Genomic DNA, 27,044 nt, shown 5'->3' on the forward strand with positions numbered 1-27,044 from the left:
ACCAAAGTTCGTATTTTACTGATCTTAGAAATAGTCTGGTTTCCTGATGCACTGTTTCACTGAACAAGCAACAGAAGCCACCTCTGGCTGATAAAAACCAAAAAGGGACTTAATGAAAAGATACTGGGAGGGTGCATGGAGTGGCCCAGACCAGAGCCGACCCTGGGGCCATAGGAGATGTTGGGGAGCCCCAGGCACCAGGCTGCGCAGGGTGCTACCGGGCCCCCTGCTGCCCCAGCAGGGACCCCCCCTCCTCCTGACACTCCACCTCACTGCAGGTTCATGTCCCGGCAGGGCCAGGTCACACTGAAGCCACCAGCACACACCTCAATGGGGGAGTTGGCCCCTTCTCAGCTGAGGGCGTGCCTGGTGTGGGGAGAGGCCCAGTTAGAGGAAGACGGTTCCCCTACTGTTCCGAGTTAATGCGCAAGTCAGTGCCCATCACTCAGGAGAGCCGGGCTGGCCTGACCTCATTGTGGTGACTAGGCCGTCTGAGTTCACGTATTACTTTTTAGGTTGGAAGGCCCAAGAGGGAGAAAAAGTGTAGGTTCTAGTACTTATTTTATATTTCCCATTTACCAGGTGCGGTATGCAAGCCACTTCAGACAAGGCCCATAACAACCACATTAATAGGCCACGGAGAAAGTCGTGCATTCAGGCCTCTGCAGCCCCGAAACGCGTGTCCTTATCAGTTCCGTAGTTACCAGTGGAAGTTGTAGGGATTTATGGGACTGTGTGCTCCTGTGGGGCTGGGATGTGTGTGTTTAAATCCACATCTTCAGAAACTCTGCCAGAACCACAGCCACTGATTGTCTGCATGGAGGCAGAGGAGGGGAGGCTTCCAGCCTCTGGTCCAGCTCGTGTGGAGCTCAGAAATTGCTCCTTCTGTCCTGAAAACAACACCAGAGCTGAGGGAGCTGAAAACCCACTGCTGTTCTTAGATCCACAAGAAAACTGAGGAGGAAAGCTGCTCCCAACCCAGAGAGGCAGCCGGGCAGGCTTGGAGAGTCACAGCTCCCAGGGCAGAACCCGCTATTGTAAGAAACTAGGGGGCAGGCAGATTTAACAGGTCCCTGAGGCCAGCTGGAAACAGCGTGGGGAAGTCTGAGTGTGACAACTTCAGGGGGCCAGTCAGAGGGCCCCCCTGCTCTTTTTCATGCATTTTACTTCGAGGACAGTACCCTGTTCTCAGAGTGAAAATCATAGGAAAACTCCTCATGCTTCCTGCCAGGAAAGGATAAAATAACTCTAATGAAATACACCCAGAACATTCTCTTCCATTGTGGGGGGTTGTGTTTTTTTTTTAAATGAGAAATTATTTTACCAGAGCCTAACCAGCCTGGGGGAAGGGAAATCCCTTCTGTCTCACCCAAATTGGGGTGAAGGGATAGAGACACACTTGTGGAGGTCACAGCTCAGGGCACAGGCTCAATGAGAACTAATCACAGGAGTATAGATGCCCTGCTCTGTTCCACTACCCCAACACCTTACCTCCATGTCAGTAGGGCCTCTGTGTAATAACAGGAATAAAATTAAAAGAAGTTAATGTCTCAGGAGTGTCTAGGGAAAACCCAAAGACAGCGGGCGGATGAAAACAAGGACACACAGGCAGCTTTAGCCTCTCACACCAATGGCTGTAGCATACTACACACAGCCCATCCCAGTAGATAAACAGAAAACCTCACAGAAAAAACTATTTATTTTGGTTCTCTTACCCAGTGCATTCCATGGTGCATCCTCACCTAGAATTGAGTGGAAGCAAGTCCATTTCAGAAGGGACATAACTGAAGAGGAATGGCTTTCCAGACTCTGAAGAGCAGAGAAACACCAGCCTGGGTTAGAGAAAGGTGAGGGGTGGGGTAAGGGGTGGGCTGCCTTCCCCATATAAGGAACCTTCCTGAGGCCAGCACAGTGGGAGGGAGGGCCATGGGGTGGAAGCAGATAGACTTCTTCCTGAGAACTGATGGGATGCCTCAAAGGGACCATTCAGGTGCCCATTCAGGTGTCTTGACGGTGGGAGCCAGTTGGTCTGCCTCAGAGCCCAGGACTGAGGTGGGTGCATAGCAGGCAGGTCTTACTTAGCCGGATCCATTTCACTTCTCCGAAGCCCTGTGTAAAACATGAAGCGTGAACGGCCTGGTGAGCACAGCTCTGCCCTCAGGACCGGTTTCTACTCCTCTCTTCCCAGAGAACAGCATCTCTGAGCCCGTCCTGGGTGACCTCACAGAGATCACTCTAGTGGCCCAGGCTAGTGACTGGGAACATGTACCTTCCTGCAGCCAACCCCAGACGTCCACTGATGCATCATATACTGGCAAATATGTGAGTTCATGTGCATTGGTCTAACAGCAGAGACTCTGCCACAGGCCCAAGAGGTGGTGTGTGGGACATACAGGGGTGCAGGACTGTAAGCAGTGCAAAGGTGTAAGTGGTGGCAGGGGTGCAGGGGCTGTGGAGGGTGAAGGCAGTTCAGGGGTTGTGGGGGTGCAGGCAGTGCAGGGAGTGTCAGGGGTGCAGAGGTACAGGGAGTGTAGGGGTGCAGGGAGGTGCTCAGGCAAGTGCACATCCTCGCAGTCAGCCTGACCACGGGAGGCTAGTGCAATGGTTTGGGGCGGCGGAAGCGGAGGCGGCGGCGGGTGGGAGGCTGCCCGGGCAAGCCGGTCGATTTCTTCTCTTCCCTGCAGCCTGGCCTGGGGGTGCCTTGGCCGCCGGAGATTCGCCAGATGTTGGACTCCAAGTAAGCTTGCTCCTGGGAGGTGGGGCGGTTAGGTCAGCAGGCGGCGGCAGCGGTAGGGGGGCGGAGCGGGGCTGCCCCTGGTGAACTGGTGGAATAGCTGCCTTCTCCCGGCTGCCGGGCCTGGGAGCAGCCTCTGCTGTCCCAGGTCGCCGGACACACCTGTCCCACTCAGCTTGCTGAGTGGGGAGTGGAGGCGGTGCCGTTAATGTGCGGGGACCACGGGGGTAGGGGGGCTGCCGCGGGGGAGCCGGTCAATTCTCTCCGCACTCCCCCGCGGCGGAGCCTGGGGGCGGCCTCCGCTGCCCTAGAGGCGGGACGCCGGTCTCCAGGTGAGCTTGGTCCTGTGAGGTGGGAGCAGCGGCGCCAGGGGGAGGGGGTCCTTTCCAGGGAGCTGCTCCATTTCTTCTCTCCCCCGCGGCCTGGCCTGTGGGCGACCTCTGCCGCCGGAGATTTCCCTGAGGTCCGACTCCAGGTAAGCTTGCTCCTGGGAGATGGGTGCGGTGCGGTCAGGGAGCTGGTAAGGTGGTGACTGCGGGGATAGGGTGGCTGCCCCGGGGTAGCTTGTGTATTAGCTCCATGTCTGCACCGCATGGCCTGCAAACGGCCTCTGCTGCCCCAGGTCCCGGGACACCCCTGTCCCACTTAGCTAACTGGGGGCGGGAGGCAGGGTAGTCAGGGTGCAGGGGTGGCGGGTTTCGGGGGCCTGCAGCTGGGAAGCTGGCCCATTTGCTCCCATCTTCCCCACGGCTTGTCCTGGGGGCGGTCTCTGTTGCCCTGGGTTACGGGACACGTGTATCCTAGTCGGCCTGACCCCGGGAGGCTGGCGTGGTACGTTGGGGGTGGTGGCAGCAGCGGTGGGTTTTCCCATGAAGCTGGTCCATTTGCTCCCATTTCCCCTCATGGTTTGCTCTGGGGGCGGTCACTGTTGCCCCAAGTTCACCGGACGTCCATCTCCAGGTCAGCCTGCTCCCTAGAGGCGGCCACCGAGAGGTCAGGGGGCAGGAGCGGTGGCTGATGCGGGGGGATGGGGATGCCTTGGGGAGTTGGTGGATTGGCTTCTGTCTCCCTGATGGCCTGGTGTGGGAGTCGTCTCTCCTGCCCTAGATCACCAGACACACCTGTCCCATTCAGCCTGCTGGGAAGGGTCGCCCTGGGCGGTGCCTTTAAGGTGCGAGGGTGGCAAAGGCGGAGGTAGAGGACCTGCAGCGCGGAGCTTGTCAATTTGCTCCCCTCTTCCCCGCGGCCAATCCTGGGGGTGTCCTCTGCTGCCCAAGAAGCTGGATGCCCGTCTCCAGGTCAGCTTGCTCCTGGGAGGTGGACGCGTTGAGGTCGAGGGGCAGGGGCAGCCGGCCGTCGCAGCTTCCTAATGGGGCCACTTCTTCTCCTTTCCCCTGACCTGGCCTGGGGACGGCCTCTCCCGCCCAAGATTCGTCTGACACACCACACCAGGTCAGGTTGCTCCTGGGAGGTGGGCGCGGTGAGATCAGGGGGTGGGGAGGAGAGGGGTGCTGCCTATTGTGAGCTGGAGGATAACCTCCCATCTCTCTGGAGGCCTGACATGGGGGCGGCCTCTGCCGCCCCTCGTTCCCAGGTCACACTTCTCAGGGTCATATTGCCCCGGGGGTGCTTTAAGGTGCGGGGGTGGCGGGGTGATGTCGAAGGTATGGAGCCTGCCGCTTGGGAGCTGGTGGTTTAGCTCCCATCTCCCCAGCAGCTTGGCCTGGGGGCAGCCTCTGTTGCCCCAGGTTGCAAAGCACAGTTTCCCTGACAGCTTAGCCACCTGAGGTGGGCAGGATGTGCTGAGGGGGCAGAGGCAGCTGCCAAGGCAGCGACGGAGGGGGCTGTCCCAGGCCAGCTGGTGTAATTGTTCCCATCTCTACCTTTGCTGCCCTAGTTTTGCAGGACGTCCTTCTCCAGTATTTCCTTCTCCTGGGAGGTGGGCGAAGTGCATGCAGCCCAAGGTCTGGGCTCTCCCCTGGGGAGGGGCAGAACTCTATTGTTCTAATTTGTCTTTATTCTTCAGCGAAGGGGTACTGGACCCAATTCTTAATTCTGAGAATGTGTAGCCTATGTTAAGGAAGAGCTGCTGGACAGTGTGGTTTCTAGGTGGGTTTTCACATCAGCTGATGCCCAAGGCAGGCAGGAAAGCTATTACTCAGAGCTCCTTAGTGTGGAGTTGGGGGGTGGCCCTGCTGTCCTCACCATACTTTTTAAAAATGTGTCACTCCCCTTTTTTTCCTAGGTGACATTTTAGGTTATTGGGTCACAGATTCCTGGCACAATCATCCCTGTTCTCAAACATCTTTTAAACTTGGATGAAGTGATAAGTAGGGGAAGAAGATGATTTGCTGAAAGGTAAGAATACTTAAATTTGCATTAAAGCTACATTCTGTCACTCTTTCTCAAATGATTTTTCTCGGATTCAAAATCCACGACCTAATGAATGTTGTACTCCTGTGTAAATCATTGATCTTCAGATCACATTTGTTAAATGGTCAATGAGATTTGTTAAGTAGATTATTCCTGAAAGGAAAAGCTCTGGCTTTTGAGAATTCCTTGTCTGATGTCACCCAGGCAGTCACAGTAGAAGACAGAACTGATAAAAAAATCCCTCAGCTGCCTGAACTGCAAAGCTTCTGGGATTACTGATCCCTGAAATGCAGGTGACTCTTGATGATATTCTGGGGCTTGGTTTACATGATCAGATTCTTCCAGTCCTGTAAATGGGTTCCGTGGCCCCAGCCCCGGGAGAGCTGGTCATAAGGTCCATATCGTGAGGGGTGGGATGGGAAGGCAAGGTCTAAGAGCTGGAATCACTGAGATTCCACACTCGCTAAACACAGACTCCAGAGCCTAATTGTTGTCAGGTTCTGTTCTGGATTTGAGAGTGTGTTCAGACATGATTCTTGCCCTTCAGAGGTCACTGCCTGGGTGGAAGTAACCTTTACACAAATCTGGGAAGGATGGCAATTAAGTAGATGGGCTGTTGTGGTCCTCAGTATGCCCAGGCTCACTCTTCCAGGCACTCTTGGGACTAACGAGAGTCATGTTATTCACTCATTCACTGATTTATTACTCTTGAATTGATCATTTGTCCCATAGTAAGTGAAACAAAGGATCAGGAACATGAATTTTGTCCCCTCTCCCATCACTGATTGTATCTGTCAGTCGGGCGCCCTGTGTATGCATTGTGAAATGGTGGTATTTTTTGCCCAATGGGGCAGCACTGACAGTTCTGAGAATCAGGGGAGTCTCGTGGGTAGGACAGAACCGTGACACACAAGGCAACACGCCACCATGTGAGACAGCATTGTCGATGCTCAGGTGACCCGATGTAGACCGCGGTGCTAAACCTGAGCGTGTTCAGTGATCTTGGCTGCTCTAAAAATACAGACTACAGGTCCCAAACTCTGGAGACGCTGAGGGTCTGCACCTCAGAATTCTGCATTTTAAGAAGCACTTTAACTAATTCTGATGAAGATGATCTGAGTGTCCCAATGAGAAACACTGGGGTGCGATTCAGCAATACTGAGGATTCTCAGGGAACGATGTCTTTTCAGGTTGGTCCAAGGTCCCTCACTTGAGACTTTTGCCTTGGGTTTAATTGTATGTGTTCAGAAGTGATGTCTCTCATTTCCAGTGCTTGTCAGCATGCTCTGTGCAGGGACTTGCACTCAGTAGATGGCAAAAACTATGATTCTTCAGGTCACCGAGCTAGAGTGTGAGTGATCTTTTATTTTGGTTTTCTTTATAGCAATGCAGAGTCTCCCGAGAAGAGATTCAGTCTGAACAGCTTTGTGTCAGACTTTGGAAGACCGCTGGTGCCCAAGGTGTTCTCTGGCAGGGCAATGACGAATCTAGGCCCCTCTTTCACTGCTACATCAATCATGTGGGCCACTTGGACAAGGCCAAATTTGCTATCCCAACCATAGCCCTTGACAGAGATATTCAGCTCCAGGAAGCCATCAGATGCAGCAGGTGGCCAGAGGAGGAGGCGAACGGGCTCATAAAATGTGACATCCCCAACTTCATCAATACGGACCAGAACTCTTCCTTTGGGGAAGATGATCTCCTGATTTTGGAACCACCAATTGTTCTAGAAGATAAGCCAGTTGCTCAGACCTCACACATAGACTTGAATTGAGAAACGTGCTTTGTCAAGTGTCTTTCTGAAGATGTGAAGTTTGTCTTTGTATGGCAGGAATTCCCCTTTCACAAAATTGTATGTGTTTGTGTCTGAGAGAGAGAAATGGAGACAGACAGAAAGACGGAGACAGAAGAGCACCCCCTCAGAAGACAGCTAGTTAAGGTGAGTTTTGTGCCTTTAAAAACATTTGGGGTTTTGGGGGGAACAAAGTATTTACATTGTCTCATTCTCCTAGTTGGAAACCTTGGCCCCATACTCAGTGTTAGCGGCCTTGAATGGGGATTGGCAAGGTGCATTTCATCTGGCGCTGCCACATCCATGCTCTGCCTTTAGCACGTTGCTTTGCCTCTCAGGGCTGCCACCCTTTTAACTGTAAGGAGAGGAGTCTGGAGTAGGTGATCCATCCCAGCTCTGCTGTTTTGCAAATTTCTGATTTCGTATTCGGATGAGGCTGGGATACACCCAGAGCAGTATAAACCAGGCCCTACCTCCTGTCTCTTGCTGGGGCATCCCTTAGGCCTGTGCCTTCTACCCAACCCCTTACAGAGCCCAGCTTTTGTCAGGAGCCCAAGAGCCTACCGAGATGGCAGGGGACGTCTCTCATGGTCACAGTGGCCATCATTTCTATTGGTTGTGCTGAAACAGCTCTTCTGAGATCCTCCGGCCACCCTTGCTCCAACCTGAGGACAGAACTACCGTTCCTTTCCTAGGAGGAGGATCAATCCATGGTGCATTTTATGACAATCCTGTCCCCAGGAATGCACGGAAGGTTATCAGCTGAGTGAGGTGAGGTGCCTCTGTTTCTCTGCGTCCCTGTATCTCTGTCTGCTCACAGTGCCCTGCCACCGGCTACTGAGCAAGAAAAGTGCTATTCACCATGATGGGTGTTTTGCAGATGTGTAGGTGATGGTCTTGTGGCTCATGTGTGGGCTTTGAGCTGGGATGGTGAAGAGCTTATAAATACCTCATCAACATTTATTCGAGGTGGCCTGGTGCCACACAGACTTGATTAATGAAGGCATCAAGCCTACACACTGGTTTGGAAACAACTTGGTTTTGATCAGTCACACTGCATGCATGACTCGCTGCTAATCTCTGGGTGGTTTTTTCATTTTAGATTTATTCACCCAGTGTCTTGCTTAAGCTGAAAAATACTTTTATTTCACCAGAATATTCTCTGATTCTTTGTTTTCACTCATCCAGTTTTTTAATTCCTTTAAAAATGTTGTGTTTATAATGCCTCCTTATTTCTATCATCTCTAGGTTCCCAGTGGCCTGAGCCATGCAGCAGACTTTATGTAGGAACTGTACCACCAAAAGAAATCCCCTCGCCATAATATCTTTTGAGGAAAATATTATTCTTTAAGACTCTAACACTAAATCGTAGAAGAAAGCATGGAACATTTCTTGTAGTTAATACATGTTCATGCAAAAAGAAATTTGATATTTTCATTGAAAAATGTTGACTTTAATAACTTTTAGTAATGTGAATATTATTATTCATTATTTAATTAACCAAATAATACCACAGTTATTTATTGTTAAGATTGAAAACTATTTACACAGTCTCTCAATTAGAAGACTGAAGTGTATTTAAAAGATGGAAAAATACCCATGATGACACCATATTTTTAATAACTAAATATCAAGAACTGTGCAGGGTTAAGATTTGACCCCCTGCAAGCTGCCAGGTTAGCATGAGGTAGTCTGTGGATGCTACCAGAACACAGGACACTCCCCCAGGATCAGAGACAAAGGACTTCCTGCCGGCACAGCAGGCAGCCTGGGGTTCATGTTCATGTTGCTTCCTGAGCTCTTTTCCTATTGCTGTTGTAACTAAGGACCACAGACTCAGTGGCTTAAAGTAACACACATCCATTGTCTCACTGTTCTATGGTGCAGAAATGCAAAGTCAATGTCAGTGGGCTAAAACCAACGTGTGGCCAAGGCTACGTTCCACACTGAGGCTCTTGGGAGGGATTCATCTTACTACCTTTCCAAGCTTGCAGAGGTGCTCACACTCCTTGGCCCAGAGCCCTGTGTCACTGTGACTTCTGCTGCGACATCACATCTCTGTCTCTGACCAATCTGCCTCTCTCCTCTAAGGACCTCCGTGATGACGTTTGCTTCCCACAGTGATCTGCCATCCCAAGGTCCTTGACAGTCACACCTGCAGAGTCCCTTTTGCCATGCACAGTGACATTCCTAGGTTCTAGGGATCAGACCGTGGACATATTGGGGGCCATTATTCTACCGAGTTCTTCCCTTTGGCCCCACTGGTTCTTGTCCATCCCACATGAAAAATGCATCCACCTCATCCCAACACCCTCCAGAGTCTCATTTACTACACCATCAACTCAAAGTCCAACATGTAGTCTAACTATTATCAGCTCAAAAGCCTAAGTATTTTCATCCTCAACACCTAAGTCAGGCATGATTGAGACCCTGGGTGTGATCTTCTCTGTTCAAATTCCTGCAATGGCTTCTCATTTCACTCAGTGAAGAAGCGAGTGTCCTTATGGTGACCTTACAGCTTTCCTCCCCCTCCCGAAGCTGAGCTCATCTCCGGTTTTCTCCCTGGCTCACTCCGCTCCAGCCACACTGGCCTCCCTGCTGTCCCTTGGGAATATCAGACATGCATCCACAGGCCTGTTGCCCTGGCCGGTCTCTGTCCAACTCATATGCTGAAGTCCTGAACCCCAGGACTACAGAACATGACCCCACTTGGAAATAGGGTTGTTGCAGATGTCATTGGTTAAGAAGAGGTCATTAAGTTGGGCCTTAATCCAGTATGACTTGTGTCCGGATAAATAGGGGCAATGTGGACAGAGAGACACGTGTACATGGGAGATGACGTGATGAGATGTGGAGAGAAGACGGTCGTCTCCAAGCCAAGGAGAGAGGCCTGGACCAGCCTCTCCCTCCCAGCCCTCAGGAGGAGCCTGCCCTGCTGACACCCTGCCTGCAGACTCCCCGCCCCCAGGGCTGTGAGACAGTGAGCCTCTGTGGTTCATGTCACCCAGTGTGCGGTGCTGTGTTAGAGGGAGCTCAGCAACTAGCACCGCGTTCTCAAGGTCCTCAGTGAGCCCAGCTCTGGCCATCTCATTTTAACCTGGAAACTGCCTTCCCCTTGTCTCTGCCCCAGAAACCCCCTCTCCCTGATCATATTATTTCTATCACCTTCTAGAATACCATATATTTCACATGACTGTCAAGACTGTAGTTTATGTTCTGCTCCTCCTCAGTCCTACAGGGACAAGGATCCTTATTTGTTCACTGACGGACCTCAGGTGGCTTGACCTGTACCCGTGGCACAGCAGTCAATACAAATTGGCCGGATGGAAGGAGGGATCGTTCCTTACATTCACAGGTGAGTGAACGAAGATTCCGGGGGACTGAGAGTTTCGCTCAGGCACAGAGCTGGTAAGTGTCAGGCCAAGGTGGGTTTCAGGTACCTATGAACCTGAGGGAGGCTTGAGTGATTCTCTTTCCATTGATTAGTATTTCTCAGGTGTCTCTTTTTCTGGCTCTAACTTTTGACTTCTTTCTGTTATTCTTCTAAGCTTTCAACCAGTTTTAAGTTTTAATTCTGCTTTGTCTCAGGTAAACAAATAAAATCTGTAAATCTTTCAACTCATTATATATTTCATCTAAATACATTGTGATTAGTGATGATGTTTTATTTCTGGCATCTTGTTTTGTGATTTCTATTTGCTTTGCTCTGCTTTTCTCCTGCCTGTTATATACCTTGCAGTCATGGTTAAGAGCATGGCGTCTAGAGACAGCCTATCCGGGCTTGGTTCCCTCCCTTGCTAACCATGTAACCAGTATATGTAATCCCTTTGAGACTCACTTTCTTCATGTACAAAAAGTGGTACTATCCGCCTCAAAGACTGTGAGCATTAAGTGATAAAATAGATGAAGAACTTAAAATAGTGACCGGCCTATTTTGCGTTCTTCATTTTGACTTCTTTATTTTTATTCTCTTTTTAAACAATTACTTTAGAGATTACTGTTGAATTTTAATGAACACCCTAGATATTGAAGATTAAAATGTTACTTAACCCATTCATTGAATTTTATATACCAAATGATATCTGTGTTTTATTTCCATAAGTTCTGTTTCGTTTTTAAAAAATTGATCTGTTTTCTTTTTCATGACGTCCTGATTGTTCATTATGTTATATAAGATTCATTTTATCTTTTAATGATTCAGTCATACTTCTTTTATGCTCTCTCTTAGATTGTTTCATAATTTTAGGCTCTGGAATATTAATCATCTTGTGTTTTACGGTTAGATCTTTCTTCCCAGTGGCACTGATTTCCTTCTGTTTTTAGTTGTGTGTCTGTGTGTGTGTAGAGTTGTGGGAGCTTCTCTATAGTGAGTACATATTTTTTCCTATGATTGTCCCTTACATCTTGGTTTTTAAAGTTTCCCTAGAGAACAATTTTGTGTTGCTTATCCTAAGGCTCCAGGTGATATGATCAACCTTGAATTATTATATTTTTGGTTTGGGAATTCCGGAATCTTCAGTGGAGTATCAATTTGGATTCCACATTCATATAAAGCAGGGGCGTGGAGATTAGATTTTTTAAGGGAGACTTTGTTTTTCCCTAGAGAACCGGTTGTTACACCCCTTTCCTGTGTGCACATGTGGAGAACTTTGAGTCTCCCTTTCAGTGAAGAGGCAAGTCTTCCAATACGTCTTATGCAGAGATTTCTATAAAGGAAGACTCTTCTACATCTGGTATGGACCCTGTTTCCTAAATGGACATTGTATCCCTATTTATGTGCAGATGAAAACCCCTTCCCTCCAGGGTGCGGTGGCATCAGCTCACAAGATTACCATTTTGGCGTTAAGTGTCCTCTTTGTATTATCACCTGGGAACTTCTCTTTCCATAGTTAGCTCTGTGTTACTTTTGTTGTATTTTATCCGGCATTACTGAAAGTTTTACTTAAAAGGGATCCTAATTAGCTCTGTTTACCTGTTTCCAGAGCTGAAAGCTTCAGTTCTAGAGTATCTGTTTGATTTTTCTTAAAAATACATTCCAGTATATTTCTCTGGTGAAAGTCTTGACCCTGTTATATATTCTCCCATCATTTCCTTATTTTCTTGAATGTGTTAAAAGTATTTTATAGCCTTTATTTTTATCTCTGATGCCTACATCACCTGGGGTTTGCATCCTTTGTCTAATATTTCTTATTCTCATTTTATCCATCATATAGTCTTGACATGTTGCATGTCTAGAAATTCTTTATTACATGGAAGACATTGCAAATGAAAAATCCATATCTTATCTTCCGTAAGAGGTTTTCTACCTTCCCGTTAGGCAGACAGGGTGAGGGACTGATCATCTCACTCCAATCAGGCCCTGAGTTGGGTCAGGACAGAAGTGCCGTTTTTCTTAAGACAGCTTTGAGGTATACTTGGCAAAATAATTTTCACACATTTAAAGTGTACAACTTAATACATTTTGACATGTGTATCCCCAAGAAACCATGACCACATTCAAGAGAGTGAACATACCCATCACCCACAAAACTCTTCTCCTGCATTTTGTTGTCCCTCCCTCCCTCCCCATCTATTCCCCTGGAAACCATTGATCTGCTTTCTATCACAACATACTGGTTTGCATTTTCAAGATCGTTGTATGAATGGATTCATGCAGTATCTACTCTATGTTGTCTGACTTCTTTCATTCAGTGTAATTATTTTCAGAGTCATCTGTGTTCCTGTATTAATAGCTTATTTTTCTTATAGCAGAGTATTGCTTAGTGCTGAGTTTTTCCTGAATAGTTTATTGTGAGCAGTGTTTGGATAGAACATCCTTTGTTTCTTCATTTACTTCTTGATGGATGCATGGGTTGTTTACAACTTGAGCTATTATAAATAATATTGAAGTGAATATTTAGTTACAAGTCTTTGTATGGACATATGCTTTTATTTTCTAAAGCATCAGATGAGGAATATCTGGCTTATATGGCAGATTGGTGTTTACCATTTTTAAAGAAACTGTTAAACAGTTTTCCAAAATGGTTGTGCTATTGTAAATTCCTCGTGGTGTGTATCAGTTCTGGTTGCTCTATTTCCTTGCCAGCACTTTGTAAGGTCGGTCTTTCTAATCGTATACATTCTAGTAGGTATGTGTACTACTATCTCACTGTGGTTTTTAAAAGCATTTCTCTAATGACTAATGGCATCTTTAATCAGCATCTTTTCATATGCTTATTATCCATCTGGATATCTTTACTGAAGTGTGTTTTCTGGCCTCATTCATTCATTCAGGTGTTTGCATTATTATTGAGTTTTGAAAACTTTTATTCTGGATCAGACACAAAGAAAGACCTTTACCAGATATATGATTTGCAAATAGCTTCTGTCTATGGCTTGTCTTTTCATTTGCTTTGCAGTGTTTAGAAGAGCTTTGAAGAGTCTTCATTTTTGTAAAGTTCACTCTATCAGTTACTTTTTTAAAAATAGATTATACTTTTGGTGTCATAGCAAAGAAATATTTGCCAAACCCAAGATCATAAAGCTTAAGCCTATGCTTTTTCTCCTAGCTGTTTTATAGTTTTAGATTTCCTATTAAGATCTATGATCCACTTAGAGTTAATTTTTGTATATTTTGTGAAGTGTGGATCAAAGTTCATTTTTTTTTTGCATATCACTATCTAACAATTCCAGCACTACTTGTAGAAAAGATCCTTTTCTCCACTGCAACCTTTTGAGAATCAATTGTCTATATAAGTGTTCGTTTAGTTCTGAACTTTCTATTCTGCTCCATTATTCTACTTCCCTGTTTTACACCAACACCATACTTTCTGATTACTGTAGCTTTATAAAAAAGTCTGAAAATCAGATAGTGTAAGTCTTCCAAATTTGTTTTTCTTGTTCAAAGTTGTTTTGGATATTTGGGATCCTTTGCATTTTCATGTGAATTTTAGAATCAGTTTTTAAATTCCTTACATCCTCTTCTGCCAAAATTCCACCCATGTCTTTAGCCATCTCCAAAGCCACATTTTCTGAAGAGGTCTCTCTAGATCCTAGGTGAAAATAATTCCTCTTTCATCTGTGCTCCATTCACATTTCTTAATATTTGATTACATTTATTCATATTTGGCTTTATGCACTTGTCTGATCTTTCCTGCCATATAGTAAACCTCTCAAGATTAGGAATCTTGACTTGGTTCCCTCTGTCTGCTGAGAAAACTAGTTCTATGCTTTGCAGGAGTGACCCCTGCAGTAAGAGGTATCTGCAGCACACGTCTATCTCATTGTTTGCATATTGTCAAGGAATCCTGCAGATTTGGAATTGTTTATTGATTGTTGTCTCCAAGACGGCTAGGTCTTTTTTATTTCTATTACTACTGCTGCAGTTTCAAAGAACAATGGGCTAATTATTTTCCAAATATGAAAACATACTGTAATTGAGTTGTGATGCAAATTCTGTGCTGCTGTGTCTTAAAAACCTGCTTAGTGTTCACAGGCCCCTTCACTCATGGAACTTTTGGGAGAATGACATATCCTTAGAGATAACACTGCTGACTTTGGCGACTTGAGCAGCAGTATCTGAACTCACTCCTGCTGTTTTTCCAGTGTCCCCTCTAGCCCTCCTCCAGCCCTCCATGCCCGAACCTGCAGTTCTGCCCTCGAAATGCCTATTACTTCTCAGGAAGACTTCCCTATGAAACATAATCATATCCTTCTTGTGGGGACATTCAGTCCAGTGACCTGACAGCAGGGGAAAATGTTTAGTCTGCTCTTGGTAGAGCCTAAACTCTTCCATACTTATTAGAAGCAAATCCAATGAGGAAACTGTGTTGGCATCTAACAAATCAGCATAAATGTCTGATGAGGAAGATCAGCTTCCCCATCCCACTCAGGCATCATGTTGGTGTGACACTCACCATGGCTAACATTTTCTCCTGTGTGCAATGTAAGTTTCAAGACATTATGAATGGCTTTTTGTTTTTCTTCATTGGTCTTTCCACATTTACTGTGTCTGGTGAGATTATATGAATCCTGCTTATTTTCAGCCCAGCACTTAGGGACTTTTTAAAGGATCACGTGTTTAAAAGGCTAGTGGACAATTTGTTAGAAGATAGAAATCCTTAGATTTTGGTCCTAGAGTTGAATCTTGGTTAGGGGGTGAATGAAAATTCCCATTAAAATTTTAAATTCAGTGTTACAAAGTTTTAAAAATAGTTAAATATTAGCCAATTCCATTAAACACTTTAGCAGTTCTTTACTTTTAATCCTGCTTCTGGGGCAATTTTGCAATGATTCCCTCCCTTTGTTGATTCCCTCTTTGTCAGAATCCTTGAGAGGCCCCTGTCATCACTGTCAGTATCATCATCATCATCATCATGGAACTGATTCCTCTGGAAAGTTCTAGGAAAATAAACAGATGTGTGGGGTTATGTGTAGGTCAATGTGTGCATATACAATAAGAACAGTTATCAGACATTAGATGCAAGATATCCATTTTATTTAGAGAAGAATGTGGTCATGAAATCCTGATGTGGTGAATGAAGGAGCAGTGGGAACAGGATAGTCAGTGGAAAGGAGGAGGAAGTGAGCGAAGCGGGGAGCATAGATCCTTGGTTAGCCGATCATCAAATTGGTGTGAATGAGGGGAGTGTGGTGGCAGAATCATGTTCCTCCCCTGCCACAGTTTAGCCAACAGTGACATGTTTCTGTACATGGCAAAAGGGATGACAGATATATTAGGAGAAATATCTTAGAGGATTTCGGTATTCTAAATTCTCTATTAGCCTTTTAAACCCATGATACATTATTAAAGTTTAGTGGAGGGCCACAAATAAAAAGGATTCATATAATCTCACCACACATACTGAAGGTAGAAAGACTAAGGAAGAAAAACAAAAAGTCATTCATAAGTGCCTTGAACCTTAAATTGCTCATGGGAGGAAATGTCACACAAGGTGAGTGTCACAGCCACATACATAATGCCTGAATGGGAGGGGAGAAGGGGATCCTGAGATGAGACAATAGGGTGAGTAGCCTGGATTGTCCAGGTGGGCCCAATGTAATCACAGGGGTCTTTAAAATTGAGGACGTAGCCCAGCTGAGTTTAAAATCAGAGGGAGGTGTAGCCATGGAGCAGTGTTCAGAAAGGCTGCTGGCCATGAAAATGGAGGAAGTCGTGGGACACAAGCTAAGGAAGGTGGGTGACCTCTGGTAACTGGAAAAAAAACAAAAACGAGGAAACATTCTCTTCTAGATCCTCTAGAAGGAAGGAACTCTGCTGGCAACTTGAATTTAGCTCAATGAGAACTGTGTTGGATCTCTGACCTCCACAGCCATAAGCTGATAAATCTGTGCTGGTTTAATCTTTAAGCTTATGGAAGTTTGTTACAGTGGTAATAGAAAAATAACATAGTGAGCGGTAGTGTAAGGGATTAAAGTTCTAGGCTGGGGTGTGGAGAGGATTCTGACATTTACACCTAAAAAACAACCAGGTGCAGTGGAAAGGTGTTTTAAAGAAGACCTACCTGGCAGGGCTGTTAATAGGACTGTTTGGTGTGAGGAGAGCATTGGAGTAGAGGAATCAAATAAATCTCTACCAGAAAAATAAGGAATAAAATATAACAGTGCTTCAGTGTTAGTGGATGCAGGAATGGAAATGGGCAGAGAGATATAAACATTACTTTGAAATTAGCTACAGGTTTGATGATTGCATGTTGGGGAGAGTTAGCCGATGTGTGGACTGAATGTTTGCATCCCCTCAAAATCCGTATGTCAAAACCCCATCTCCCAGGGTGATGGTATTGGGAGGCGGGGCCTTTGGGAAGTGATTACTAGGATAAAATAAGGTCATGAGAGTAGAGCCCTCATGAATGGGATTAGTGCCCTTATAAAGGGCCCCAGATTGCTTGCTTCTCTCTGGCCCATGAAGATAGTGGGAAGACAGCCATCTTCGAGTCATGAAGGCTATCATCTCCCAGATGCATTGACCTCAGCCTCCAAAACTTAAGGAACATGCTGGTTGTTTAAGCCACCTGGCCCATGGTAATTTGTTACAGCATCCCAGACTGACGAAGACAGTGGAGAATGCCTCTGAGTTTGACACTGATTGCCTGGAGAATGCTGAAACCCAGGGAAGTGGGCAGCACAGACGTTTACTCATTTAATCCTGGCAACACGGTACGAGATAGAGTCTACATATTCCTCGCTATTTAAAAGGGAAGGAAAAAGAGGCACAAATAACAACAACAACAACAACAACAACAACAACGACAACAACAACAACAACAACAACAACAACAACAATTTTTCCAAGATTCACACAGAACCCCTGGAGGCAGAGTGAGAATTTATACTCAGGCAGGCTGACCCGAGAGCCCCTGCTCATAACTACTAAGTCAGATCACCTTGCTTATGTGGATCAATTTTTTTCAAGTGTGATATGAGGGTACTGTGTCCAGTAACTTATAATTTCAAAATAACTCACTGTAAGGGAAACATTAGTCGCAGGCATTGCAAACCACAGTAAGCTACACATACAAAAATAACTCGTTAGGGCAAGATAAACAATAATGTTTTTAAATATTATACTTTCTGTACCTTTGCAATAAAATGTGTATTTATAATTCTGTCTGCCTACAGAATAACTTCATAATCCTGAATGTGGCTGGTGGCTCCCATGGTGGACAGCACGGGTCTAGAAAATTTAAGTGACTTGTCCAGCCTTGCCCAGGAAGCTAGTGGTGGGATCAGAGATATAGGTTGTGACTTTTCCTTCCTATCCAACAAGTCCCTCATGGAGGCTTAGAAGCTTCTCCTTTGGTGCCCAGCTGTCTATTCGTACTTATGACATCTTGTCAGGTGTCCCAGCCTGCTCCTGAACATAAGCCAGTAACAACATCTGCTCTTTTCTGGCCAGGTAATACATTCTAGCAGCTTCCATTGACTTCTTGGCATCAGTTCTTACCTGGAAGAGTAGTGGCTAGAGATGCAAATGTGTCCACATGACAGGGTTTTCATAAACATAGCAGGAGTTGTCAAGAGAAGAAAACGTCAGGAAGACAAGTGGAAGCAGGTCATTTAATATACCAAATGGGTACTTTCAATGAATGTTTGTGTTTCCAAGTCCAGACTTGTTCTGCTCGTGCATTACAGGACAATAAATCGGGAGACCAGGTTTTGGGGGCAAGAAACAGTGACTTTAATTTGGAAACCCAGCTGAGAAGATGGAAGTCTAATGTCCTGGAAAACCATTCCCCAAAGTCAGAATTCAGGCTCTTTTTATATTAAAAAGGGGAAGCAGGAATGCTTGGTTGCTGCAAACTTGGTTTATGAATTCTTTGTTGTTAGAGCCTTTTGTTCTTGCAGCTCTTAGCCTGGGTCAGATCCGTGTAAACCTCCAACAAACAAATGTTATTTTCTATTCTGTAACATGTTACCTTATATGAATGGAAAAGTGTTAATATCCTTTAAAGTCAGAGCCTTGAGAATAGGGTCTCCTGTATATTTCAGGATCTAGGCAACATTGTTTTACAAAAGGTGCAGAACAAACAAGACTAAACCTAGGAAACAGGGCACAGGGTTAAACTCAAAAGAACAGATATAACATGGAGTCAGATTTGTTCTTTCCTATTTCAGTAGTGCCATGGAGAAGGCACTTTGGGCAGCTTGTTGTAGGGTCCTGGAGGCTTTCTCTCTCAGCCTCTGGGCGCCTCTATTGCAAACCCTTCATAGCTGTTTGGCCTGCTGGAAAACCACTCCGACTGTTTTGCCCGTAAGATGCGTTCTGTTTATAACTCATCTCTACTCCTTGGAAAACAACTCAATAAAAACTCAGTTGGTTTTCCACCAGCCATGGGCAGGGGTGAGGAATAGCACTTTATTATTTTATAAAAAAATAAATAAAAGAAATCTTAAAACAGCACTGGGCACATAGGAGAGAGTCAATAAATGCTTCCTGGCTAAAATCAAAATTGATGGCTCAGTGATTCCATGGCTGCTGTATTTGCTGAGCTTGCTACTCCTTTGCTCCATTGCACATTTTTTTTAACTGAAAAAGAAATACATGCATGTGGTTAAAAAAATTCAAACAGAGCACAAAAATACACAAGTGAAAGAAGTTTTCCCTCATCCTCTCTTCTTTCAGCCCTCCCTGGAGATGCCACTGTTTATTATCCTTTGTTTGCTTTTCCAGATAGGCTATGCACATTCCCACCTATGTATGTAAATTCCTTTAAACTTTTACTTATTTTTAACTTAAAGGGGTTTAAATCCTCAAGTGGCTTCTGCCTGGGTAATAGAACAGAACAAATCTGACTCCATACTAGATCTTTTCCTTTGAATTTAACCCTGTGCTCTGTCTCCTAGGCTTCATCTTGCTTGTGAAACAGTGTTGCCTAGAGCCTGAAATATACAGAAGAGCCTAATCTGAAGGCTCTGACCTTTAAGGATATTTAACACTTTTCCATCCATATAAAGATAACAAGTTGCAGAAAAGAAAATAACGTTTGTTTTGCTGGAGGTTTACAGAGATTTGACTCAGGCAGATAGCTGCAAGAACAAAGGATTCTAACAAAAAAGAATTCCTACACCAAGAAGTTTGCTACAACAAAGCACGTAGGAAAGGAGCCTGAATTCTGACTTGGGGAGATGGTTTTCCAGGACATTTGTTTGCCATCAAGGTCTACAGAAACTTGCTATTCCATGCCCCAACACCTGGTCTTTGAACTTATTGGCCTGTCCTGCACTGAGGAGAATGAATTTGGACTCGGTAACACTCCTATCTACCTAGCAAGCTGGGCACTGGATCTGAGGACAGCTCTCCCACACCCAGGGACCTACTGTGAGCCCTTGATGGTTCCACTAGGGTGGGGTGTGGTTTATTCAGGAGGGATGGGCACTATGCACCAACACTCAGGCAGTCTGCTCTGCTGGGGCTCTGATCTTGTACCTCCCGCTCCCCACCAGCCCAACACCTGGAACAGTGGAGCTAAGACAGAGATCGTGCCTGCCTGTTTCCCAGCGTGTAAAAGGGGAATATGAACTCTTCCCAAGGTAGTTCTGAGCGACAAAACCTTCGGGTGCTTGGTTCCCAGAGCAACAGGGAACCCAGCTCCGCGTGGGATCAACGGGTGTGATCCCGTAGGGGTTCTGCAGAGGCCTCGGCTGGAGGGCTGGACCAGGGAGGGAAAATTTGAGCTGCGGGCCTTGAAGCGTTAGTGAAGGGTACAGAGGCAGGACTGAATTCTGTTTCAGGATGCCACCAGAGGTAAACCTTTTTCTCTACATCTCTGCTACTCCCCTCCCCTCTCCAGATCCCTCCCTTCTCTCTGCACTTCCTGTCCATCTGTCTCCCTCCACTTTTCTCCTCCTCCCCTCCTCCTCCCATCTTCTCCCTCCCTCACTTCCGCAGCTTCTCTCACAGAAACCTGAGGATCGCTGGCCCTCCTGCGCATGCGCAGTCAGTGCCTGGTGGACCGCGGTTTGGAAGCTCCATCTCCGAGCCGGGGATCTGCCCCAAAGTCTTCTCAGCTATGTCGCCCGGTAAGACTTTAGCTCCTGCCCTGGGGCCGGGGCCTCCGGCTGTGGAAGTGCAAGGTGGGGGGCTCACGGGAAAGGTTCAGGCGGCTGCGGGAGGGCGGTCCACGTGTCACAGCCCGCGAGGGCATGATTCAGCGTGTGTTCAGCTATATTGCTCGGGCCAGGCCCCTCTGCCCTCGCCACCTGCCCCGGCGCCCCGGCCACAGCTTCTCAGGGCCAGGTGTGCACCTGCCGCCTCTCGCCCCAGCTGGTCTCCCCTCAGTCTGCGGCTGGAGTCCTCTTCCCCTCTCCCGCCCGCGAGTCCTCCCTTCCCGGGCTTCCTCTCCTCAGCCGCCGACCCGTCCCCGTCCCTGGGCGGGCTGTGTCCCGGGACGGCGGGGTCTGCGGACCCTGACGGGGCAGCTGGGACTGGGGCTGGCCTCCGAGCGGAGCTGCAGCCCGCGTCCCCAATCCCCCGCTTTCCCTGCCCCGTGACCCCTGGGCTGCCCTCCTCTCCCTTTCCCGCTCCCTCAGGACCAGCTCGGTGGCGTGGGCGCTGCTCCCCAGGCTGAGAGCCTCCGGCTGGCCGTAAAGCCCAGCTTGTCCTGGTGAAGTCTGCAAAAGGGAGCGTCAGTGCTGAGGGAGCTTCCGTCACCTCCCTCAGTGTTTCTGCCCCAGGTAAGTTCCTTGAACACTTTCAGGTGTCATGATGGCGGTGCTTGATGATGTCACGTGGTTTTATACTGAGAGGGATTACAGTGTTGAAAGCAGGACTTGGTTCAGTTAAAAATGAGCTGAAGGCATGAGTATGTGACATCCTCCAGGCTTCCCTCTCCCAGGCTGAAACGTGTGACCGTTGATTTTAGAAAGATAGTTACAGTCCCTAACTAGCCCAGCCCATCTTGGGTGTGTTAACAGGAACAGCACCACCAGAGGCGTTGGAGACCTAGGGACATTGCAGTCCTAAAGAGCTCCTGGCACACAGTTTGGTTTGTTTTGGTTTTTTCTTTTTCTTAAATTGTGCGGCAGACTAGTTGTATAGAGGGGAAAATAATTGTCAAGAGATTTTTTTTCATATAACAGCTTTATTGTGATATTGTTCACACACCGTGAAGTCCATCCATTTAAATGGTACAATTCAGCAGCTTTTAGCATATTCACAGTGCTGCAACCATTATTATTCCAGAACGTTTTCGTCACTTCAGAAAGAACAGTGGAAATGAATGACCTAACTACCCTTCCCCAGTGGTGGTTCTAAAGAAGTTTCTTGGCTGTTCCTAACCATAAATTAACTTGCTATATTCCATGAAATATCTGGTAGTAATTCTAATCAGAATTGCATTGAATCTGTCTATCAAAACAGGAAGAATTAATGTCTTTACGGCATAAACTTCTTCTAACCATGAGTATATCTGAGACCCTACATTTTCATCTGTCCAGAGCCTGGCCCATGGGAAGTCCTCACTAATTTTGGGGCTTGTGAATGATGAGATTGTATACATTGTTAGTTGCAAATGTAGCCTTTCACAGAAGAGAAAAGTAACCTCAGTGAAGCCAAGTGACTCTCTGATAGTCAGAAAGGGTGACAGTCAGTGCTGGAGTGATACAGTGGACTTGCTGCTTGCAGCCAGAATTTTCCACCACCTACAGCTACGGGGATTACAGTGTTCTTTTATTTTTTTAAAGACTTGCTTTTATTTTTCTAATAATTTTTTATTGAAGTGTAGTTACCTTACAATGTTAGTTTCAGGTGTACAGCAGAGATTCAGTTATAAACATATTCATATGTATATACATACGTTTTAGATTGTTTTTAGTACAACTCATTACAAGAACTTGAATATAGTTCCCTGTGCTATATAGCAGGTCCTTGTCATTTATTTTATATTTATTAATGTGTATCTGTTAATCCCCCTTTTCCTGCCTGCTAACCACAGTTGGCTTTCTATGCCCATGAGTCCATTTCTAGCAGCACCATTTTTCCTAGTTAATATATGCTGCTTGGCTGCTTTCAGTTTCAGTAATTCCATCTTATCTGTGGGCGTTTTTCTTCTGGTGGACCTGTATGTGGTTTGCACACGTGGTAATAGAGATCTGTATTTTGGAGAACTCCAGGCCTCGTGTAGTCCCTGGTAGAGAGCGCCCACTGAGCTGATGCTTGAACTGGGAAAAAAGCATAGTAAATGTTGGTATTTCCACTATAGTTGAGACATCCAGGTTTCTATAACCTCTCTAGCCAACCTTAATGTTGGCTGCACCCATACTGGGTAATTTGGTGGTACTCCATGGTATGGTGATGTAGAGACAGGGCTTTGTATGCTCCTTCTCTTTCCTTTTTCTAACACTCATTCTCCTGGGCCTCCCAGATCCTCCCACAACAGTGCCCAGGGCTGGCTTGGTGCTGCACTCAGGCAATATTTGTTAATAAGGCCCTTTCCTCATCTCTTCTGAGCCTCCGTTTCCTTCTCTGCACAATGAGACCGTAGACTAGATAAGTCCTTTTCAGTTTCTTTTAAAGCCATGTTTCCTTTGAGAAACAGAAAATGCAAATCTCTCCTCTAATTCCAACCCTTTAGATTTTGATATGTCCTCCAAAGAGTGACATAGTTCTTTGTGGAAAGCTGATGTGATTGTGATTCCAGGTGGCACAGGAAAGACTCTTCAGAGATTTATTGCAGGGAAAGGGCAGGAAAGGAGCAGTATGTCACACTTTCTGGTGTGAGCAATGGAGCAGGGGATTGGGTTTAAATACGGTGTCTGATGTGGCCTCTCTCTAATCTTGCAGAATGTGATAAACCTCTCTCCCTCAGTTTTTTCATGTATGAAGTTGGGGTGATAGTATTTTAGGGTTTTTGTGAAACATTATACACATAATCCATTTGTTTCTCGGTAGAAACAAGAGCTGCTAGGGAGTCAGTGATTTCTTTAAAAAAAAAAATCTTGTCCATAGCACTCTGTCTGTGTGTATTTTGAAGTTCCTGGAAGGTGAGTGTTGAAACTAAAGTCCATCATGGGACAGGTGGCCCATAGTCCTCTGTGCCCCAGATTGCCCCCTCCTCCCCAGTCCTCTTCCTTTCAGTCCAGAATGACGTTCCCTAGTAGATTTATACAGAGTTCTTGTGGAAATAGCTTTTCATTTTATTGTTTCACCAAGAAGGGCTGCCATCATGATCTCTGTGGTCAGGTTTTGCTGACCTGAAGGCTATGCAATTGGGGGTTTCTATTTAATAAAAAGAAAAAAAATTACAAATACAAACTTAGACCTAGGGTGGTGACAGGGGCTCTTGGAAGTGGGGGCCATTAGCTTTGTTAGCTTCAGGTGCAGTGGCCTTTGGCCACGAGGACCCATCCTCGTGCTCTGAAATTGGAGGGACCAGTGGGTTCAGTGGGAAATTGGAGTGTATCTCATGGTCTAGGGATTGTCCTATTTGTGCTGTGTGTTCCTTATTTGAGACAGTGAGCTCATTTAACCTCAATAGCCTCTTTAAAAATTAGACTTTTAATTTTGTGATGTAACTTAGATTCCCATGTAGTTGTAAGAGATAATATGGAGAGGGCCTATGGACAATTTGCCCAATTTTCCTTAACGGTTCAATCTTGCAAATTTCGGGTACAATTCATTACTGACTCACTAACCCTTTGAGGTTTATGTTATTGCCCTCATTTCTATTCATGATTAAACTGGGGCTTAGAGAATCACACAGGCCTGCCCAGGTCACACACATGGTTAGTGTAGAGTCGGGTGAAAGTGGGCTTGGGATTTCCAGGCAGTACCATTATGATGGTCTGTGGCAGGGAGCAGCATTCACTTTGCTTGTTTATTCATTCAACAAACATTTATTGAATAAACTCTGTGTCTCAGATGCTTTAATAGGGTTATCAGATTCTTCAGCAGTACTGAAAATCAGGTAATGTTTTCTGTTTTTTAATCTGAGAAAATTAGCTCTGAGAGGTTATAACCCCCCGAAAGGTAATATAGCTGATAAAGGAGGGATAGTAAATTTCTACAGTCCCCCCTTTTTATGCAGGTTGTAACCTAGGCATTTAACATTTGCAAACTTCAGTAATCCAGATAATTTCTTCTAAGGCAATGATTTTTTTTTTAATTGAAGTATAGTCAAGTTTACCATGTTGTGTAAATTTCAAGCTGTTTTTTGAATTTTGAATTAAAAAATATTTTTTGAGGAGGGTAATTAGGTTTTTTTATTTGTTTCATTTTTTAAAATGAGGTACTGGGGATTAAACACAGGACCTCATACTTGATAAGCACGTGCTCTACCACTGAACTGTACCCTCCTCCCCAAGGCAAGTTTTCTTATTCATTATTCTGCAGCTTAGGAGTTCAAATAAATTGGATAGAAATCCAGATATTTTGATCCCACTGTGGTTCTTTTCTTTATATTCTGCTTAAAGGGGTGTGGAAAGCAGTTCCTTTGTTCATTTCTTTATTCAGCAGTTTTGAGCACTGTCTTTGCATTAGGGTTTGGCTAGGTGCTTGGAACAGAAAACAAGAAATGACCCTGCTCTGCAGGGGCAGGAAGCCTAGACCAAAAGCTGGGTAATGTGATCCGACCTACAGTAGCCATGTGCAGGCACTGAGGCCAAACTGTACCCCCGTCTTTGCTTGGGCTTCCCTTGCCTTCTGGCTGATACACACCAGCTCACCACAATCCAGAGGGGCCCACAGCCCACAGCAGAGTAAGTATATCGATCTCCTCTCCCCTCTCGGCAGGGGCTGCAACATGAGCACCCCTGACTACGTGCAGTGCGCTGAGAACGACCAGATTCTCCCCGTGGTGGTCCAAGCCATTGGGATCATCTCAGAGGAGAATTTCTTTTGCATCTATAAGCGAATCACCTTGGTGAGCCAGATCAGCCCCTGTGGCTCCCATTGGGCACTCTGGATCCACTACAGGCACCACTATGCACCCGAGAATGGGTGGGGAATCTTCCAGACCCACAGCAAGGTAGTGGGCCTTGTCACCATTGCCGACTGCCTCTCGGCCAAGGCCTTCGAGAAGCTCCACGTGCAGAGGAGCTGTATGGCACATCGTTAATGACTCTCAGTTCTTTGTGCTGCATAGGTAGGTAGCCGAGCAGAAGCGCACCGACGTGGCCTTCAATCTACGAGGACTGCAGGCTGGTGGAGAAGAGGATCGAGGACTTCACTGTCTCTCTCTTCATCATGCTCAAGTCCAAGTGGCTGGATAGGGCCCCCAACAAGTCTGGGGATAAGATCCCCCTCCTCTGCACCTTGTTTGAGAAGGAAGACTTCATGGGATTGGACACAGACAGCAGGTAAGTCTACCTGGAGGCCCGGCCACCCTCGATGTGTGCCAGATTGCTTCCCTATATCCAGGAAGGGATCATCAAGGAAGAGGGCTGTCTTGTAGCCAAGAGTGGATGGAGGTGCAGCCCGCTGGTTTACAGACATTTAAAAGTGAATCCGCCTTTGTTTCAGAGAGATCCTTTTAGGGATATTGTGGACACTTACTCCAGCTTTTCAGCCAGGACCCCTGGTGGGACCCCTGGAGTTGCTGTCCAATAGAGTAGCCACAGCCTCTGATGCTAGGAGAGCTGGGGAGGAGGCTGGTCTGAGCTGACATGTGCTGTAGGTCAAATGAACATCAGATGCTGAGACATCTAATAAAAGGAATGTAATCTACCTTGTTCCTTTCTATATTGATAACATGTCAAATTGATAGTATTCTACGTACAGCAGAATAAGTAAGATCTGTTCTTAAAATCACTTTCTAGTATTTGTTTTTGTTTGTTTCTTTGTTTACTTTTTAAATGTGGCAACTGGGAAACTTTCTTTACATGGATCTCATTTCATTTCTGTTGGGCAGCCTGTCCTGCGACAGTCTCATCCCTTTGCTTAGATAAGAGATTCTGAATCCCGAGATGCAGAACGAGGCTCTGGTTGAGCTGGGGGTGGACCCGGTGTCTCCTGACTCCTAGGCCCAGTACCTGCACGGCTCAGGTCCTCTCTTCATGCCCGACAGCCACCATGCCAGGTTAGGTCATCAGAAACACCGCCAGGGATTTACGAATGAACTCCTTACACAGGAAAAGGCGTGTCACGGAGTATGGGACAGAGCAGGGAAAGGTTCATCCTCACTTTGTCCCTGTGATTAGGTCAAAGGCCTCACTTTGCCTCGAAAGTGCAGATGAGCTCTTATGGGCTGCCTACCCACCACCCCCACTTTCTGCTCTGTTTCCCCGTGTGTCCATTGTGCCGTCCCTCGGGCAGAAGAGGTTGAGATGCCTTTGCCGAGAGGTGGTCCCCCTTTGCTGGGGAAAGTGAGGGAAGTTGTGTACCCCCGGCCTACGGCCTCGGGCCTTGAGTCTGGAGAGCACTTATGGCGGTCTCACAGGTGACGGTCGGAGAACCTAGCACGTGCAGCCGGGTCCGCTGTGGAGGCGGTGATCTGTGATTCTTGAACTTACTTAAGATCAGATCCTACTTTCTGGTTGTTGGTCAGTTGGAGGAGAAGGTGCCAGAGAATTGAAAAAAAGAATGTCCAGACCAGCCCTGTGAGTGAGAGTCACAGGGGACATGAGTCCCACCTGCGTGTGGATGCCTGGCGAACTCTGCATGAATTTTCAGTTCCTCCCCGGCTATTCCTCTATGGCTTAAGGAAGGGGCAA

The 27,044-nt window shown here is 46.4% G+C and overlaps 1 long non-coding RNA gene across 1 annotated transcript in view; it reads left to right on the forward strand.

The window, feature by feature from the left end:
• Positions 1 to 27,044, forward strand: part of LOC135320611 (uncharacterized) — a 352,044-nt gene that overhangs the window by 173,465 nt on the left and 151,535 nt on the right. The window lies entirely within an intron of this gene.

The sequence above is a fragment of the Camelus dromedarius genome, unplaced genomic scaffold (genome assembly GCF_036321535.1).
Source record: "Camelus dromedarius isolate mCamDro1 unplaced genomic scaffold, mCamDro1.pat HAP1_SCAFFOLD_140, whole genome shotgun sequence".
Lineage (NCBI taxonomy): Eukaryota > Metazoa > Chordata > Mammalia > Artiodactyla > Camelidae > Camelus > Camelus dromedarius.